The sequence below is a fragment of the Mirounga leonina genome, unplaced genomic scaffold (genome assembly GCF_011800145.1).
Source record: "Mirounga leonina isolate KUSES-001 unplaced genomic scaffold, KU_Mleo_1.0 Mir_154, whole genome shotgun sequence".
In the NCBI taxonomy this organism is placed as follows: Eukaryota; Metazoa; Chordata; class Mammalia; order Carnivora; family Phocidae; genus Mirounga; species Mirounga leonina.
Genome location: NW_023270389.1, coordinates 54,208,089 through 54,229,191, shown reverse-complemented (window position 1 = coordinate 54,229,191; position 21,103 = coordinate 54,208,089). Strand labels below are relative to the sequence as shown.

General features: G+C 37.3%; 1 protein-coding gene and 1 pseudogene across 5 annotated transcripts in view; one reads left to right on the top strand and one right to left on the bottom strand.

Moving 5' to 3' along the window:
* DNM3 (dynamin 3) overlaps positions 1-21,103 on the top strand; it is a 559,032-nt gene that overhangs the window by 19,989 nt on the left and 517,940 nt on the right. The gene's annotated exons all lie outside the window — the stretch shown is intronic.
* Positions 20,824-21,103, bottom strand: part of LOC118013753 — a 1,151-nt pseudogene continuing 871 nt past the window's right edge.

Genomic DNA, 21,103 nt, shown 5'->3' with positions numbered 1-21,103 from the left:
TTTCAGTAGCTTCTCTCTTTAAAAAATGGTATATAGGGGTGTCTGGTTGGCTCAGTCGGTTTAAGTGTCCAACTCTTGATTTTGGCTCAGGTCATGATCCCAGGGTCATGAGATTGAGCCCCGCATTAGGCTCTGAGCTGGGTGTGGAGCCTGCTTAAGATTCTTTCTCTCCCTCTCCCACCCACCAGTCCCCACATCCCTACCTTTCTATTAAAAAAATGGTATATAAATTGAACATTAGTTAATAGTGTTTTCTTAATGCTTTGCATCATTATGTTAGAGATGCTTTGTCAGATTTTGCTTGCCAAAAGTTTTTTTAAAATATTTTATTTATTTATTTAGAGAGAGCACATGTGTGAGCTGGGGGAGGAGCAGAGGGAGAGAGAGAGAAAGAATCTCTAGCAGACTCTGTGCTGAGTGCGAACCCCACACGGGACTTGGTCTCCCAACCCTAAGATCATGACCTGAGCTGAAATCAAGAGTCAGACACTTAACTGACTGGGCCATCCAGGCGCCCCTTGCTAAAAGTAATTCTTGCTTGAAGAAAAATTTTTTTATTTTGTCTCTGGAAGTTCTAATTCAGAGCAAGAATCTTTTGTGTGCCTAAATTGTTTTATAATGAAATTAATAATCCCTTAATTTGCCTTTTAAAAAACAGACATTTAATATCTAGCAGGTTTTCTTAATTGGAGAGAAACATTCCTGTAATTCATAAGAAGTTAGCTATCACCCTGCAAATAAAACAATTTTTTAATTTAAGTTTAAATTAAATTTAAATTAAATTAAAATTTAATTTAACTTTTTTTTTAAAAGATTTTATTTATTTATCTGAGACAGAGAGAATGAGAGAGACAGAGAGCACATGAGAGGGGGGAGGGTCAGAGGGAGAAGCAGGATGCGGGACTCGATCCCGGGACTCCAGGATCATGACCTGAGCCGAAGGCAGTCGCTTAACCAACGGAGCCACCCAGGCGCCCAAAATTTAATTTAACTTTTAAATCCTGCTTTTCCACAAAGAATTTGAGGTGGCTTCCTACCAACCATATTCATTCATTCATTGACTCATTTTTTTGTAATAAATATTTATGGAAGTATTGGACATAGAAAATAAAACAATAAAATAGAAGTAAAGAGGCAGGGCCAAGAAAAGTAAGTAACTAAGATTAGACCAAGAAATGGACAAGAGAAAATTTCCAAACATAAAGATTAACATAATTGTAGAATTGAACACATGTAAGCACCCTGGTAGTCAGGGGGAAAAGAGAAATATCGGACAGTTTTGTTATCAGGAAGGAGGAAGAAACATTCACATTCATACAGTTTCCTCTAGGGCAGAACAAAAACAATTTCTCATATTTTATAACTACCAATAGTAGCTTCTTTCCTCTATGATCTCACCCATTATCAGGGTTGAGCTGGGCCGGTGACTTTGGGATTTTGAGCCTGGATCCCATTCTCACATCAGTCTCGATGTATGCCGAGATTTCTTTCAACTTAAATGCTCATACTTGTGCTAATAGATTTATATCTTCCCCAGATAGCTCATTTCCTATGTGTATTGATGGACTTTACTGTTGTCACATTCAATAAACCTTGAAACTTTCATATTTTCTTCAACTCTCCTCTCTCCATATCTACTAAATTTTGTGGGTTCTACTTGAGTGGTGCCTTTGCTCTCTGATGGTGCTTTAACATTTCTGTTGCTGTTGCCCCAGTTCAGGACTTACATCCTTCTTCTCTATCACAACAGCTTATTTAACCCCCTTCTAAATCATCTTAAATACTCTTGCACAACCCTAATCACCACCATTCCCTTTTCTTACATAATAAACTCCTAACTTGGAGCGCCTGGGTGGCTCAGTCGTTAAGCATCTACCTTCGGCTCAGGTCATGATCCCAGGGTGCTGGAATCGAGCCCCTCAGCGGGAAGCCTGCTTCTCCCTCTCCCGCTCCCCCTGCTTGTGTTCCCTCTCTCTCGCTGTGTCCTCTCTCAAATAAATAAATAAAATCTTAAAAAAAAACCAAACAAACCCCAAAACTCCTAACTCCTTGACATGACATTGAAAGCTTTCCACGATCTGGCCACCAACTACTTTTCAGCATAGTCTTCTCTTTCTCTCGCTCACACACCATAGATACCATTTTCTGGAACACTTGTGCTTTCTCTCCCTTGTGTCTTTACCCACCCTGCTTTTTCCATCTAGAATGCTTTTGCTCTTCCTGTTCCTGCCATTTTAATTCAATTCATTAGAACTTTACTGAGTGTTTGCTGTATACAGAGGGTTGTACTAGCTAATGTGAATTCTGAGGTGGGAATGATTATTCTTTATCTCAAAAATCTCACACAAGTGTTCAGAGGAATTGATTGGTAAGTTGAAGTTTACATATTGCTTCCTCTCTGAAGCCTTTCTAAGGTCTTTTTTAAAAAAGCTTAGGTGCATGTGAGTTTCTAATAAAGGCCAAGCATTTTTAAACTTTTCAGCCATGTGTGTAACCACACATGGAGCACAGCCTCTAAAGTCAGCAGGATTCCGCACAGCACATGGAGAAAAGCCTGGAACGGTTTGGGCAGGGATAGGAGTCAAGACCTTCGAGTTCAGACCTCCCCAAAGGATAAGTGGGCTGAAGATCAGGCTTGGAACAGATTTGAAGCAAACTTCTATGTGAGAGGTGATGGCTTTAGAAATTTGGTATAGTTCTGTCTAGTCTTGTGGAAATGGTTACTGCTTAAGTGGTTGAATACGCCTTTCCCTGTCCCTATTATGATTACTTTATTTTGCTAAAAAACCTGTATTTTAATGTGGCTGTTCATGCTCTGAACCTAAAATATTTGGAACGTAAAAGTCACATCTGTACTAGGCTCTGATAGGTAACATTGGGGTTTATCCAGTCCATGATTCTTTTGCTAATAGGTACCCAAGTAATGTGTCGTGGGGAGACAGATGCAGGGCATATGATTTTCCTTTCAGATGTTACCTAAACTAAGGTTAGATGCAACCAAAGTATTTTTCTTATATTTATGGTATTGTCACATAAATTTTTCTGCATTTCCTTTGAATCTACTTTTATTTAAACCTAATGTCTTCTTGGAATGGTGTATACTTCATGTTTATAATCTACTTTAAAAATTATTAACAGACCCCAAGTTTACATGCTTGAGTGTCAAAGGGAATCCCTATCATTCTAGTATTTGGTATTTGTGGAGTTTACATCAGTGGTCATATATCATAAATACATGTTTATATATCTGTATTTACCATAGCCTACCATATTTTATCCATCAAAGATACCATAATTTTAAGATGCACCAATTATTTTATATATAGCTAACAAAGAAAAAGAAAACCATTGTTAATTAAACACAATGCTTTCTTATCACTTAGAATTTTTGTTTTGTACTTACTGGAAAAGCTCGCAGACTTTAGAAATAGATTATTGTCATATGTCACTTGTATGCATGCATAAGTTGTAAGATGTAAATGAAATAAATTGGTTAATTATTCCTAAAACTTGTCCACATTGGGTTCAACTCATGAATTACTCTTCAAAGCATTGGTTGACATCTGTGTTTTTCCACCCAATATCATCCTCCTGCTATAAAGAATGTCGATGGTAAAGCATTTCTTTAGGGACTTCTTGCTTAAGCGATCGTAGTGTGATTTTCTAACAGGATCTCTTAGAACTAACCAGTTTTGTAATTCTTTGGTTCGTGCCCTGGGACTTACCCTCCCTCGTGAAGGTGTCAAGTGGTGTCCCGAGTTGTGCTTGTGGCATTCCGGGCATGTCTTCTCTGTGGTCTGCGCAGGCCAGGGGCAGAAACTGCAACGCCCTGAAGTACTTGGTGTTAAGCCAAGTGATTTTTCCTGTTTTCAACCTCAACGTTGCAATTTGTGCATTGCGTGAGTGAGTGGAAATTTTTGAGCAAGAAATAGCTTCATGCCAGATCTATTTGAAATGCTCAGATCCACCTGTTTAATGCCATCTTCACAGACATGCATAATTGAGTTAGTGATGTCACAACTTAGAAAGTTTTTCAGGCAGAAAGGAGAATTCCCTGTCTTCTAAGTCTGGGCTTCTTGGCAACTCTGGCTTGCTTTATTAAGCAAGGAGTAGCCTCAATATATTGAAAAACTGTTTTTTATTTTCTCTCTTTCACTGATAGAACATTTGCAATGTGAGAAGGAAGAAAAGAAGCTTCTTGGTGTCCTTTATACTGTTTCTTAAATTACAGTTGCAAGGCTAATTGTTCTTGCATGTGCTTTTTTCTCAAGGCTGTGTGTCTGAGCATATGTTTGGTCTTTGGAGAAAACCATTCTGTGAATGCTTTTGGGCACAAACTATTACTTTTCTCTTTGAATTAAGGTATGTGAAGACACCTGGCACATAATCCAAGTGCTATTTCCTTTGCCCTCCCCCTTGGTGCTGCCCTCCCCATGCCTGAGGAATTGTCATCTGCTTGCTCATAGCTTGGCCATATAGGATCTTAGCAGAGTTCAAGTTTCCTGAGATCTTTTGTGTGCGATTTTCATTCTTGCTCAAGTTTGTCTATTCAGAGGCATTTCCTCATAAGGGAAACGCGTAGTTATAGCTGTCATTTGTAGTTCACTGTTGAATTGTGCTGGTTTACTCTAGAACTCCTCTTCTCTAGTTGATCCTAATCATATTTTTCCTGTATCCATATCCATGTAAAAACTTAAGCTTTTGACCTGAAATTTCTGGCTATTCATTTTTCTTTTTCCATTTACTTAATTGCATATGGATTCATGTCATGACTAATAATCATGAGTTTTCAGTGAGGTATGATGCTGGGTTATGACTACTAAAATATTTTACTGCTCTGCCTTATTTTTATTGTTCAAAAATTAAACTAATGCTCATAGGCAATAAATATTTCCTAATACATCAAAACAGAAATCAACTTATTGCCAGTTACTTTCAGTTTAAACCTTCAACTAATTAAAAGTGGGGATAGATAACTTTTACATGGAACTCACAAATTTTTTTTTTTTTTAGAGAGATTGTGCATGCGCCTGTGAGTGCTGGGGGCATGGCGGGGAGAGGGGAGGGGAGAGGGGCTCAGGGAGAGGGAGAGAGAGAATTTTTTTTTTTTAATTTTATTGTGTTATGTTAGTCACCATACAATACATCATTGGTTTTTGATGTGGTGATCCACGATCCATTGTTTTCGTATAACACCCAGTGCTCCATGCAGTACGTGCCCTCCTTAATACCCATCACCGGGCTAACCCATCCCCCCCCTCCCCTCTAAAACCCTGTTTGTTTCTCAGAGTCCATAGTCTCTCATGGTTCATGGGAGAGAGAGAATCTTAAACAGGCTCCACACCCAGCATGGAGCTGGGCACAGGGCTTGATCTCACAACGCTGAGATCATGACCTGAGCCAAAATCAAGAGTCAGAAGCTTAACTGAATGAGCCACCCAGGTGCCCCTCAAGTTAATTCTTAAATACTGGAAGTTCTGATGTTTTCTGTAATTTAATTATAGTAGCTCATATCTCACATTCAGTTTTCTTCACTAGTAATTTGGGTTGTAAAGCCATAATTAGGCACCATTGGTGGAAGCTACTGGAAATGCTGATATAGTGCCTAGCAAGATATAAATGCCCATTGAAGAACAAGCCTTGCAATCAGGGTTCAATTGGCTTGTCTCAGGATCTGTTTAAATACTCATGTCCTACTATTATGTTTTCTATTATTGTAAAAATATTAAGAAATGATATCTGATATAAATTGCCCCTTGTATTCCTTACTGATATAAAGTAAAATTGATAACATATATAATTTTTGTGGGTTCTCACTATATCCTTATTAAGAAGACAAATTTTAGGTGGGACCAATTGAAAACTAATGTGTTTATTTTTTCATTGTGAACCAGCTGATGATCAGGGCATCTTTTACTCATTTGGGACTTGTAAGCCTTTGAAGTCTCTTATACATTGTTCAGTGTTCTGCAAAAGGTTTACCCCAACTCCCTGAGATAAAAAGTGAAGTTGACCTTCAGTTAAATAGGTTTCTGTTGAACACGTACTCTATTCCAATCACTTAGCAAAATAGATTAGGTATCAAAAAGAGGTGTAGAAGGGTTCCTGCACTCAAAATTATATTCTCCTGGGGAAAGATAAGACATGAAACAATGAGAAAATAGCATAAGGCTGTAAAATAAAATGCTAAATTGAATACAATCAAGTAGCAAAACAGCCTGTCTTGTAATGGGCAATTTAAGGAGAAATAGACCATACTGAAAGATAATATCTAGGCAGTTTATCAGAGAAGGATCCCTTAGGTGAGCCCTGGAGGATGATGGGATCTGGGAAGACAGAGAAAGGTGGAAGGTGTATCTGGAGGAGAAATGGCATGAGTAAACACTTGAAAACAAGAAAAAGTCTGGCATTTATAGGGAATAGCTTAGTCACAATGTCAAGTATGCACTAAGGAGGGGAGATTCTAAATGACCTCAAATGCTAGAATTAAAAAAATTGCATTGGACATTGTCAGAAGTGATGGGGCAGAAAGGGCCATTTGGAGTGGAGGGAGATCAGGGAGGAACCAGTATACATTGTTGAGAATGGAGTGACACAATACATAACCATGTATTTACTCACCACTCGATGTCAGTGTCTAGAGCTACAAGAACAGGTGGATACATTGCTGTCAGGGACCTGGTTTTCCAAAATGCTGAACAACAGTCTTTTCTTAATTCACATGGTAGTTTCATTCCCTGAAAATTCAGTGTATTGCCTAAATCCTTGTTAAAATATAAAACAGAATTAGGCTCCAGCTCAGATAATTTCAGCTACATGAATGTGTAGCAAAAGATTGGGAAATCATGCAGGATGCAGGATAGTTGTTCAGTGAAGACTCTTCCAAGAATTCAGGATGTTTAACATTTCTAGTTGTACAATCACTGTGAAACACCCACACGGATTTCTAAGTAACTCTTGATAACCACTGCTCTGTTGCTGTATCAGTGACCTATGTAATTTATATATCCTAATTTCCTTTTTTTGTTTATTTGGTTGTTCCTTTGATTGTTTTTACCTGCCAAAGAGAACATTTAAAGTGTAATTCCCTAATAAATGGTGTGTAGAAAATTTGAGAGATGACAAAACCTGGGAGCATTGAGGGAAGGGCAGAGAAAATGACAGAGATTGTCACTTTTGAGTTAGGTCTTAAAGAATAAGTATATAGTATATATTTTTTAAGATTTGTCTATTTATTTTAGAGGGAGAGAGAGCGAGAAAGAGAAAGCATGAGTGGGGAGAGGGACAGAGGGAGAGGGAGAAGGGGAGAGAGAGAGAGAGAGAGAAAGAGAAACAGAATCTCAAGGAGACTCCCTACTGTGTGTGGAGGCCGTAGGACTCGATCCCGTGACCTGGAGATCATGACCTGAGCCGAAATCAAGAGTTGGACACTCAACCACCTGAGCCACCCAGGTAGCCCAAGAGTAAGTATAATTTTAACAGGATTTTAAGATTGCACTGCTTTATGTCCACAATAGCCAAATTATGGAAAGAGCCTAGATGTCCATCAACAGATGAATGGATAAAGAAGAGGTGGGATATATATACAATAGAATATTTTGCAGCCATCAAAAAATCCGAAATCTTGCCATTTGCAATGACGTGGATGGAACTAGAGGGTATTATGCTGAGTGAAATAAGTCAGTCAGAGAAAGACATGTATCATATGACCTCACTGATATGAGGAATTCTTAATCTCAGGAAACAAACTGAGGGTTGCTGGAGTGGTGGGGGGTGGGAGGCATGGGGTGGCTGTGTGATAGACATTGGGGAGGGTATGTGCTATGGTGAGCGCTGTGAATTGTGCAAGACTGTTGAATCACAGATCTGTACCTCTGAAACAAGTAATATAATATATGTTTAAAAAAAAAGAAGATAGTAGGAAGGGAAACATGAAGGGGGGGATATCAGAGGGGGAGATGAACCATGAGACACTATGGACTCTGAGAAACAAACTGAGGGTTCTAGAGGGGAGGGGGGTGGGGAGATGGGTTAGCCCAGTGATGGGTATTAAGGAGGGCACGTATTGAGTGGACCACTGGGTATTACATGCAAACAATGAATCATGGAACACTACATCAAAAACTAATGATGTAATGAATGGTGACTAACATAACATAATAAAATAAAATTTAAAAAAAAGTGTACTGCTTTGTAACAGAAAGTTGAATTTGAAAAAGTATTACTAATACAGACTTTGCAATGAATTACCAAATGCCAAGTATTTGAGATGATAATGCTTCTTTGCTATCTCCCAGTTTCTAGATTTTTTTGTTTTTGCAGTTTACTTTTCCATTGTTTATCTTTACATCTTCATATCTGGCTTTTCCAGCTAGTTTTTGAGCATAGGAACTATGTCTTTTTTTTTTTATTATGTTATGTTAATCACCATACGTTACATCATTAATTTTTGATGTAGTGTTCCATGATTCATTATATGCGTATAACACCCAGTGCTCCATGCAGAACGTGCCCTCTTTAATACCCATCACCAGGCTAACCCATCCTCCCTCCCCCCTCCCCTCTAGAACCCTCAGTTTGTTTTTCAGAGTCCATTGTCTCTCATGGTAGGAACTATGTCTTATACTTAACTGGATCTCCCATAGTGCTGAGCATGGAGTAACCACTCAGTGAATGTTGGATCTTAAATATTGTCAAAATACTTTATGAATGAATGATTCCTAGTTGGATATTGTTTCTGTTTATTTTCCATTAGCATTTTCTAAGAAAAGTGAAGTTGAGAGTACTGGGGACTAAGAGGACAGCTCCCTCCACTTTTGGCATCCTGGCCAGGCCAAGTTGTGCTCTGAGTTTGTAGAACCATGTTGCTTTTCTCCTCGTCCCTTTTGATAGGAAAGAGAAAATTCGGAAAGCTATTATCTGCTCTGGAAATTACAGAACTCGCCATTTAGGAGGTCTTTTTCTGAATATCTGTGTCTCATTCAGGTCTAATTTGGACAGGATGTTTTTTTTTTCTCTCTTTGGAATCAGTTGAAGAACAAGATTATAGATTTTTTTATAGTTTGTGTCAAATTTGATAATATTTGTAAAAGCATATTATCAACTGTAAAATATTATGGAAATTATTCTTTTGCCATTATTAAGATCAAGGGAGTAGTATAATTATAGCAAGGGGGAGCAAAATCATTCCATAATTACTTCTAGGGTCTGAATTTTCTATTTGACATAATTTGTGAAGATACTTGATCGGCTTTGTTAACTCACATTTTATTATTGTAGTTATTGGATAGGTTTGAATATTTGAAGATCTAATGTGTCAGTCCTTTAAAAAATCAAGTCAAATCATACATTAAGATGAAGAAATCTTGAATAAGCTTCACTGGCTGTGAAGTTACCTAATCTCTGTAGGTGACACATTTCTCATAAGTAAAATATTACTTATTTATCGGGGCTGTTGTGATTTTTTTTAAATGGTCATGAAGGACACAGCATGGTGTCTGGCCTGTGGTAGGTGCTCCATCTTCATTAATGTTTGCTATAAAGTATATAAAGTATTACTTTATTTTATTTTTTTTAAAGATTTTATTTATTTATTTGAGAGAGAGAGAGACACAGCAAGAGAGGGAACACAAGCAGAGGGAGCAACAGAGGGAGAGGGAGAAGCAGGCTCCCCGCTGAGCAAGGAGCCCGATGTGGGGCTTGATCCCAGGACCCTGAGATCATGACCTGAGCCGAAGGCAGACGCTTAATGACTGAGCCACCCAGGTGCCCCAAAATATTACTTTAAAACCCCAAATTCAATAGATATTTATTGAACACCTACTATGTGTCAGGCATTATTTTAAGAGATAGACAACAAAGCCCATAAATCAAAGATTCTTGTCCTCCAGGAACTCATATTCTAACTGGGGAGTTTGATAAACAATGGACATAATAAATAAGGAAATTATATGGCAGGGTACAGGATGATTAGGGTTTTGGACCAAAAGAAAGGGAAAGCAGGTCAAGGAGGATCAGGACTGTTCAGGGGGAAGAGGCACAGACTGGGAGATTAATGTTGTCACATGAATTGTGTCTCTCCTTCCTAGTTAGGAGTTGGCATTTCAACTGACATGATAAATTACTTAAATTGGGAGAAATTTGTCTCAAAGGACAGGTGGCTTTTGGGGATGAGAAACAGGTATCTCTTAAGGAAGTATTCAGTACCCCCTTTGTTCTAAAGAACAGCTGTTATGCTCTAGAAGCTGTGAAAATGCCTGATATTCTTCATTGTGAGGTTTAAAATATGTGGAAAGTTATACGCTTTTTCTTTTCCTTTCTCCAGAAAGTAAGCAAATGATGTTCTTTTATCTTTTCTTTCAATGTCAATAAAATAAGCATTTCTAATGGTATTATCAAATCTTTCCTTAGGCACTATTTCCTTTACTTCCTAATGGATGTAGCTCTAATCCAAACCAGAGACACATTTATGTTGAGTCTCTCATTATGTGATATTATAACCATGAGTGTTTTAAAAAATAAGAACGTTTCTATTTTCCAAGAGTAACTTGGCTGTAGGCTAGGAATGTGAGATGGCCTCTTGCCACAGGTAAAGTGTCTATTGAAGTACATTATTTAGTAAATGGTAGATAATTCTTTTCCTGGAACTCATTTGAAAACTTACTGTAATATAAACCCAGCGTTTTTTTTTTAGGATTTTATTTATTTGAGAGAGAGTGAGCGAGTGAGCAGCGGCGGGAGAGGGGCAGAGGGAGAGGAAGAAGCAGTCTCCCAGCATTGGTGGGGCTCTATCCCAGGACCTGGATCTTGACCGTAGCTAAGGCAGACACTTAACTGACTGAGCCACCCAGGTGCCCCGAAAGTCAGCTTTTTCAATTCCTAGTCAGAGATGGTAGTTTTTCTATATTTTAAAGTTGGATGTCAAATCCATACACATATATACAAACATGAGTATTTTTCAGATATCTAAATTTTCAGATATTAAAATTGGATGCCGTTAATACGTGTATATATCACGTACAGATATCTATATATACACACACATAAGCATATTTTAGTGATTAAGTTAATTTGGTTAATTTCATAATTATTTGAAAGAATTGGGGAAACAAGTAGTTTTCATAATTAAAGATTACTTAAAATTAAATAATTGTGGTGTTTGTGCAGGACAAAATAATTCAGTGTTTCAGTGGTATCTATGAGAGTTCTTCTGTTTAGACGTTACAGTCAGAAGGTATGCAGTGCCTACTTGATAAAATTGGAGTGTTTTTTTTTTAAGTTTATTTATTTAAGTAATCTCTACACCCACTGAGGGGCTCAAACTCACGACCCTGAGATCAAGAGTTGCATGCTCTTCTGATCGAGCCAGCCAGGCGCCCTGAAATTGTATTTTTGAAAATAATGTGAGGACTCTGTTTTTATCATCAAAATATGACATTCACATAGTTCATGATTTGTCAAATGCACATGTGTGATTTGTGAGCCCAGAGTACTTGCATTTATTCAGAACTTCTAGAGTTCATGATTACTTTGTCTGAATTGCATGTATGAAGGCTACTAGAAAAGCCAATGTTATTCCATTGGAATGTGTGCAATTGTACCTTTCCTTTGTGGTTGAAGGACTAACAGTGTCTCTTTTTTGAAGACAAGTTGAAACATAGGATGGAAAACTGACACTTGAGTAAGTTATGTTTGGACACTGAAGGAGTAAACCAAATATTTACTGGCAGGATAATGTAGTATAGTGTTTAAGACCATTGAGCTAAGCCTGAACACCTGGGTTCAAATCCTGTTTTGCCACTTACTACTAGCTAGGCAATTTTGGGCAAGTTACTTAACTTTCTGGTCTTTAGTTTCCTCACCTGTGAAATGATAAGAATAATATAATAACTACCCTCTAGGGTTGTTTTGAGGATAAAATGAGTTGGTATTTGTAAAGCACTTAGGACAGTGTGTGTTAAGTTAATATAAAAATAAATACCACAGTAAGTCTAAAAAAAGAGCCCTTACCTTTAAAGGGACATACTTAAATCTTTACTGATAATATACTATCTGGAATTTGCTTCAAAATAATCTAGTAGGAGAGAGAGACGTGGAGTGGGTGAGAAGAGAGATGAAACAAGATTGCCTATAGGTTGATAATTATGGCAGTGGAATATAGATACATGTAGATTTATTACGCCCTTCTCTCTACTTTTATGTAAGCTCGAAATTTTCCAAATCAAAAATAAAATTAAAAAAAGGACAGTTTGCCCTGTCTTATCCTCTTATTCTTCCTTCCTTCCTTCTTCCTTCCTTTTCCTCCTTATCAGTCCTTATCTAAATCTGGCATACCATTTCTGTCTTTTTTGGTGTTCAAATGCCACCTTGTGTGAAGTTCTCCTTGAGAACCCCAGCCACATCGCATCTTTTCTCTTTTGACTAATTTAGCCCCTGGGCCCTTCCTTGGGTTTGTATGCAAACTGTGTGGCTTTGTGGTTATTCCCGTTAATGCTTTTTCTTCTCCCAGGTTTAAGTTCCTTGGGAGCAAGATCATCTTTGTAATTCTCATAGCAAACACGTTGCACATCAGATCTTTGTTGAATAAATGGAATTTGTTGACTATAATCTAGAAAGAGCCAAAAACAAAACAAACAAAACACAAAACTTTTTGTGTCACAGTTGTTACTAAAGTATCATGTTTCTGGATGAAGGAGTATTATTAAGATTTTGTAGTGGTAATTCCACACAGGACTACTTGTGGCTTTATATTGAAGTATTTTTGCTGTTTGGGGCATTTCCTTTTATCTTTTCAAGGACTTCATTTGGAAAATTAATGTTGTTCCAGGTTGAAATATCTGTCTAATTCTGGCTTATTAGGAATCTGAACATGTGTAACACTTGTTTTCTATTTTATGGTTATGGAAAATAAGATTCTCTTTTTCCATCTGGGGACCCACATTTTTTTCCATTTATAGATTTTAGTGATACAAAGAAGAGTCTAGTATGAATCGGAAAAAGTCAATATTGAAAACCTAAATCATAGAACTTTGTTTCACTTCTGCATAGGCCCTGAAACCATGGAAATAAATTAAAACAACCATAATTTTAGCCACTCAACCATCCCCCATAATGCAAGTAAGCTTTCTTTTGGTGTATTTTTTTTTTTTTTAAGTGGGCTCCTTGTTGGGCTTGAACTCATGATCTTTGAGATCAACTCCTGAGGTGAGATCAAGTCGGACACTTAACTGACTGAGCCACCCAGGTGCCCCTGCTTTAGGTGTATTCTTGAAACCATATGTAAAACACATTTTGGTAAGCTAAAGCATTATTTTGAACCCAAGAATTTTATATCTATTAAACATAATAATAAGTGGGATAATTTTTAAAAAAGAGAGACTGTTCCAAAGCAAAGAATTATAATTAACCCTTCAAGTGTTTTATAAATCTGCTTGTTATAAGTTGAATTTAGCTGAGGTGAAGATTCCACTCACTTTAGTCTTTTCTTTACAATAAATCTTTTTTCTTGAACTTACTGCCTAGTAGTGATTTTATGATAATCAAAGGCTACCTTTGAGTTTCATTCACTTCAATCTCCTTTCCATTTACATCCTCTGTAGAGGTGCTAATCACCAGTGAAATAGTTAAGAGATGACACTAAAAGCAAAAAGAAGCACTAAAGGACACAGATAATCCATAAGCTGAACAATCAAGTTCCTTAAAAAAAAATCACCAACAGGGTTATATTGCCTAAAGACATTATTCCATGATTTTCCCACTTGCAGTGGAGAATAAATAGTCTCTGCCTTTGATTTTCTCCACTCCTCTTGCTCCATCGCCACCCCAGTGGCATGTTCTCATTAACCCAATTTCTTGACCTTTAGCTACTGCACTGAAGAATTCAAATTCACAAGAAGTGAATTGCCTCATTCATATCTGCAAGGTTCGAATCATGGTTAAATTTTAGGCGGGGTATCTGATTACGAACAGGCGTGAGTGGATGTTCTTTAGTGAGGATCCACCCTTGCTAAGCTGTATTGTTTCATTCACTCATTTAGCTTTTCCATAGCACTGGGGACAGTGATTCTCCATGTAGTCATTGTGACATATCATGCCATCTTTAGGTGACTAATGAGGTTCTAAGAGAATTTAAAAATAAAGTAAATTTTCGGGGTGCCTGGTTGGCTCATTTGGGTAAGCTTCTGACTTCGGCTCAGGTCATGATGTCAGGGTCCCAGGATTGAGCCTCGTGTCAGCATCACCAAGCATTGGCATCACATCAGGCTCCCTGCTCAGTGGGGAGTCTCCTTCTCCCTCTCTCTTTGCCCATCCTCCTCCCCCTGCTCAGGCTTGTGTTCTCTCTTTCAAATAAATGAATATAATCTTAAAAAAAGTAAAATTTTCCATATGCCACATGGAATTATTGAGAAGAATGAAGGGGCAGGTACTAAAGAAAAGATGTACAAGAACTCCCCCAAATAAGGATCACTAACAGTTTCCAGAGGCTTTAATAATTTTTGTTTTGTTTTGTTTTTTACATAGATTGAAAAAATCTCATACTTCCTTGGGGATAGGGACCTTGTTTTCTATTCTGTTGTATCTTTCCACAACCAGTAACACATTTTTCACAAACTGAGTAATCAGGAAACATTATTTTTAAATTCCTTTATTTTATTTTATTTTTTTTGGGGAAGTTGGGAAAAACTTGAATCTGTAAATTGATAGGACTGTGGGAATTTATTCATGAAAAAGGCTTGCAGCTGAGGCTGACTTCTTTCCTATAGTAGACATGCTCCTGGTAGAAGGATCTGCTGAACCACTTCTATTTTTCCCATGAACTGGAGAACAGACTTGTATTAAGTGACAGAGATAAAAGTAAGCCTCAATTTATTACATTACTTTTCTTCATAGATGGGAACCCAGGCCATACTATTCATCATTCAGGGGAAAGTCTGGTGGCCATGACTTTATTTCTTTTATATCATATTTTTGCATGAAAAGGTATGTCATTAATACCCTTAGGAAATAAGAGTATTCTTTTGAGTCCTAGAGGGACCTTTTATCAAGTAGATTCTATCTACCTCAGTGAATAGATTTCTGACTTTTAGTTCAATTTTTCTTTTTTTAAAAAATGGAAAAACCATAAATATATTAAAAAACAAATATGCTGAGGAAATTATCTATCTGATTGGTTTCTCTGTCACTCTGGGAAATTTTTATACTATTCCAGCCTTTATAGAAATTTCCTAAAATTTTAGCATGGAGCCTCCCCTATATTTTCTGTCAGAGTGTGTAGTTTTACAATAAAGTTAATGGATTTTATGATAATGCATTTAATTTTATCTATGACATTTTCATAATTCAATCTCTTGCCCCGAAATCAAAACAAATGTACTTTTGGCTTATCCATTAGTTTGAATCATCTATATCATTCCACCCATACTCAGTTGCTTACATATACTTGCCGTCCGCCATATGAAAGGTACTGATTTAGTTGTTCAAAGTAGCAAGGGTTGGAAAGAGAATGTTTTTTTGTTTAGTATAATTTTCAAATATCAAATCATAATGAGTTCAAATGAAAAATGACAATGAATTGAGTAGCTGTGTTTTTATTTAATTTATTTATTTTTAAATATTTATTTTAGAGAGAAAGGGCATGTACACAAGCTGGGGAGGGGCAGAGGGAAAGGGAGAGAATCCCAAGCGGACTCTCCACTGAGCTCAGAGCCCAATGTGGGGCTCCATCTCACAACCCTGAGATCATGAGCTGAGTAGAAATCAAGAGTTGGATGCTCAACTGACTGAGCCACCCAGGCGTCCCAGAGTAGCTGTGTTTTTAAAATCCAGGCTTCTCTTTGTTACTGCTCAGAAAAAAAATGAAGAATTATATGATGTACCTCAATCAGTGGTATCTATTGAGAGTCCAGACCACTTTAGATTACTTTGAATATTTGAAAACATGAAAGTGTTCAGACAGTTTATGTTTCCATGTAATTGTCTTACTACTGTATCACTCAAGGGTGTGGTTGCAGATGATCTAAACCACTCTAGCTATTTAAGAAGAAAAAAATTAACGTAAGGAATTAGGTGCTTGCTAATCATTGGAAGGGCTGGAGGATTATACTCCAGGCTGACCCTCAAGGAATGGCTTCAGAATGACACTGCGTTACTGGCCATCAAGGAAACTACTACTGTAGTTAGTTAGGAAACTGGAATCTTAGGAAATCTGTATGTCCACTGCTGCTTTCGCCACTTCCAGGAGTCTTGAAGCAACTGTTGTGTTCTGGAATATTCTACCTTAGCTGTGATTCATGATCAGACTGTTGTCAGCACTGTTAGCTTCAAAGCTTTCTGTTGCCTGCTAGACCTACACCAGCAAAACGCCTTGAGTACTGCTTCTCCCCCATTTAATTTGACTCTGAATTCAGGTTGTACAGAAGTACGTCTAATAGTGAAAACTGAAATGCATGGAGATTGCTAGTTACTAAGGGAGTCTGGGAAATGAAGTTTTATTGTTTGTTTGTTTTTTAGCATTCTAGTCTCTGCAGTATAGGAAGGCAAATAAATAGATGCAGAACAGAAGTTGAGCTAGCCAGTTGCTGTATCTACTAGAAATGCTCTTATTATTATTATTTTTTAAGATTTTTAAAATTTAAATTCAATTAACATATAATGTATTATTGGTTTCAGAGGTAGAAGTCTGTGATTCATCAGTCTTATATAATACCCAGTGCTCATTACATCTTGTGCCCTCCTTATTGCCCATTACCCGGTTACCGCATCCCTCAACTCCCCTCCCCTCCAGCAACCCTCAGTTTGCTTCCTATGATTGAGAGTCTCTTGTGGTCTGTCTCTGTCTCTGGTTTCGTCTTGTTTTATTTTTTCTCTCTTCCCTATGAACTTCTGTTTTGTTTCTTAAATTCCACATCTCAGTGAGATCACATGATAATTGTCTTTTTCTGACTTATTTCACTTAACATAATACCCTGTAGTTCCATCCACATCATTGCAAATGGCAAGATTTCATTTTTTTTATGGCTGCTAATATTCCATTGTATGTATATATTACCACATCTTCTTTATCCATTCATCTGTTGATGGACCTCTGGGCCCTTCCCATAGTTTGGCTATTGTGGACATTGCTGCTATAAACATTGGGGTGCATGTGCCCCTTCAGATCACTACATTTGTATCCTTGGGGTAAATACCCAGTAGTGCAGTTGTTGGGTTGAACTACAAATGCTCTTTTGTTATTCCATGTGATTGCTAGAAAATAAATTTAGAATTTGACTGATTAAATGAAGGAAACAATTTTCAGATATAGACCATGTATGTTGCATTTAGGTCTCCATGTAGATTTTTAAAATAGATTTTTTGTTTTTATTATCTAAGTCTGCAGAAGAACATCTAGTAATCAATATATTGTCAGATGTGCCAGCTGGAATAATTCAGGTATCTATGTGTATTTATAGTTTAAATTCCATATGTCTTCTCTTTAGAACTTGGCTATCTTTTGAAATTAAAACTTTTCCCACTGGTAATTATGCTAGTGCATTTAATTGAGATTATTTTTTTGGCATAAAGAGCATTAAGTAGAGCAAATGGGAGCATAAGCAACATTGGTTGAGTAAACAATAAATTAAAGAGTCTGTAATGGTTAAATAGCATACTCTTGAATATTCTATGAAGTGAATTTTCCTTTCCATGGTGCATACTGTCAGGACAACTGGCCTAGCCCAAAGTCAGAAAGCAGAATAAACTATGATAAAATGAAACATTAGAAATGAACAGGCCTTACTGTTAAATGTCCTGACTTCTGAGGCTATCTGTTGAATATCTTCTTTATAAATGAGGAGAAAGATTTGTAGACCTAATTGCTATAAATGTAACTACTATATTACTTTCATCTCTGGAACTAGAGGGTACTTCTCTGATTGCCTTTGCTAAAGGTGCATCCCCTCTTCCCTGGGACTGTCTGTTTTGTTAATCATCCTTAAATATTCTCATAGCACTTGTCATGATCTGATTTGTTTTTGTTTATGTGTCTGTCTCTGAACCTTATTAGAATGCAAGCTGCATGAGGGTAAGTGCTTTGCCGTGTTCACTGTCCTCAGAACCTACAACAGCCTGGCACGTAGTGGGTACTGAATATTGGGACAAATGAATGAAAGGGGAAACGTCATTGGAATAACAATCAGAAGATCCAGCCATAAAAACAGGAGACTAACTGCCTGTCAGCAAGATGCCTGTATGTTCTGTGCAGTTGGAGAAAATATCTGTCCTGCTAAACCTTGTATATACACAGCTGAGCATGGGACCCGGCACCTAGTAGATTTTTTAATGAATATTTGTTGAGTAAATTAACTAACCATGACTCAGATCATCCTTTTTTGTGTTTAGTTTCCTTATTTCAAGATGAAGGGAGGGATCAGATAATCTTTAAGTCCCTATTTATTTATTTGAGAGAGAGAGCATGCGTGTGCCCTACCAGAGGGGGAGAGGTAGAGAGAGTGGGAGGAGGGAGAGAGAGAATCTTCAGCAGGCTCCATGATCAACGTGGAGGCCCTAACACCAGGCTCATCTCACCACCCTGAGATCCTGACCTGAGCTGAGATCAAGAGTCGGACGCTTAACCAACTGAGCCACTTAGGTGCCCTTTTAAGTCCCCTTTTAGATTTAACATCTGTGATCCCAGATCTGTATATACTTTGGTTAGGTTAGTTGTGTTTTTGTTTTTTATTTTTTGTTTTGAATCCCCAGGAGAATTTTCTGTGGTCTGTTCTGTTGAGCAAGTTAAGCATTCCATGATTTTTATTCATATATAAAATGAATTAATTAAGGACATAAAATTTGCCTTTTTTTTTTTTAAGATTTTATTTATTTATTTATTTGACAGAGAGAGAATGAGAGAGCACATGAGAGGGGGGAAGGTCAGAGGGAGAAGCAGACTCCCTGCCGAGCAAGGAGCCCGATGCGGGACTCGATCCCGGGACTCCAGGATCATGACCTGAGCCGAAGGCAGTCATCTAACCAACTGAGCCACCCAGGTGCCCCATAAAATTTGCCTTTATTCAAGAATGTTGACATTAACAACAAATGCTTAATGTATAGTAACCACGTGTCTTGAATGAGACAATATTTTTCTCTATAAGCACAATTTATTAAATAGCAGTATATAGTGAGTTAGTCTTATACTTTTACAAGATTTCTTATTTACAAAAATCACAAATCAGAAGAAAAAATACTTTGCCATACCATATGCTGTAATTTTTATCCTGAAAAATAAGTCCTCATTGTTTGTGGCCTACCCAGCTATTGTGTAGTTGATTGAATGTGCTTGTTCAATGACCGTAGGAAGAGATGCCTCCAGTGGGCATTTAGCTTCTACTGTGGGCAGGTTTTTTATTACTAAAGAATAATATTGTACTGTTAAGTGGACAAAGAAGTTCTAAAACTATGTAGAGTGTGACAGTGTTGTTATGAAAAATATATGGGTAAAAATGTCTGGAAGGTTGAAGATAAAATATTAAGACGTTGGGTGACGGAATTGGAATTGATTTTTTAATTTATTTATATTAAAAACATTTTTAAAAAATTTGATAAATATTTATTGCACACGTGTTATGTGTCATGAAATGTAACAGACATTGGAGGGTGCAGCAGCAAACCAGACAGACATGGGCCTTGCCCTCAGAGCCCTCCCAGCATAATCACTTCATAAGCAAGCTCTTCCATAGCTTTTCTTTTCTTTTTTTTTTTTTGAACACTACCTCAAAAACTAATGATGTACTATATTTAAAAATTTTTTATCCAAATGAGCATGTACCACTTATATTATAAGAAAATGATTACCAAAAATTTCTTCCATGAATTATCAACTAGGTGTTCTATTCAAAATACACAGGCAGAATAAATAGCTATTTAAAAAAGTAATAAAAAAAATAAAACAATCAATTTACTAGCCTTTCCTTTTCTTTCATGACATTGATATTTTTGAAGAATATAGGCCCATTGTATTATAGACTCTTAATTTTGGGTTGTATGATTCAATTTTTTAAGCATATGACTTTATATTTTAGTTTCAAAAACATGGAAATATATAAGAAAGAAAACATTCACCCATGATCCTGGTACCCAAGGATACTGTTGACATTTAGGCAGACTTCCTTTTTTTCCCCTATGAATTTACTTTTCAACATAATTGGGATCCTTCTGTATATGTAATTTTTGTATCTGATTTTATGAGAATTTCCCATGTCATTGAAGACTCTTTGAAAGCATATTTTTTGTAGCTTCCTTATATTCCTTATTACACTTACACTAACATATATTTAAATACTCTCATTGTTGGGCATTTAAATTGTTTCAGAAGCTCAGGACATTCCAGTCTTGAGTTTGGGGGCCTCTTTCTGGGTAAGGATTTGCTTTCTCTCCATATGCCAATGTATTTGTCTGCTCAGAGTGCTTGTCATACCATCTGCAGTGACAGTGCATTGTCATTTTCTCAGCCTGACTTCTGGGAGATCACAGGGAGCTGAATACCGCTGAGTTAAACAGAAGTTCAACTTGGCTGCATCTTCAAGGTCTTGCTTGGTTTCAGTCTTTTTTTTTTTTTTTTTTTTTTAAGATTTTATTTATTTATTTGCCAGAGAGAGTGAGAAAGCGCGGAAGAGGAAGAAGCAGGCTCCCCACCAAGCAGGGAGCCCGATGTAGGGCTCGATCATAGGACCCCAGGATCATGACCTGAGCTGAAGGCAGATGCTTAACTGACTGAGCCACCCAGGCGTCCCTTAAACAAGCTTTAATTCACTTTATTTTTCTTGTATAAAACTGTGTGGATTCACTTTATTTTTCTTGTATAAAACTGTGTGGTGGCCATAGCAGGAGCCTGGTGTGGGTCTTTATAAGATGGTCAGTGAATCCCTGATGGGGAGACTTGATGAACACAGTCTCTTTCCAAAGGTCAGGGGTGAGACAGCTGTAGGTCTTGGAAATGGCATCCAAAGTGGCCTTGGCCAAGTTGTCAGGGTGGCAGTGCAGCCCCTGGCTGAGGCGTAGCAATCGTCAAGTCATCAGGACTTTCTTTCTTTCTTTCTTTCTTTCTTTCTTTCTTTCTTTCTTTCTT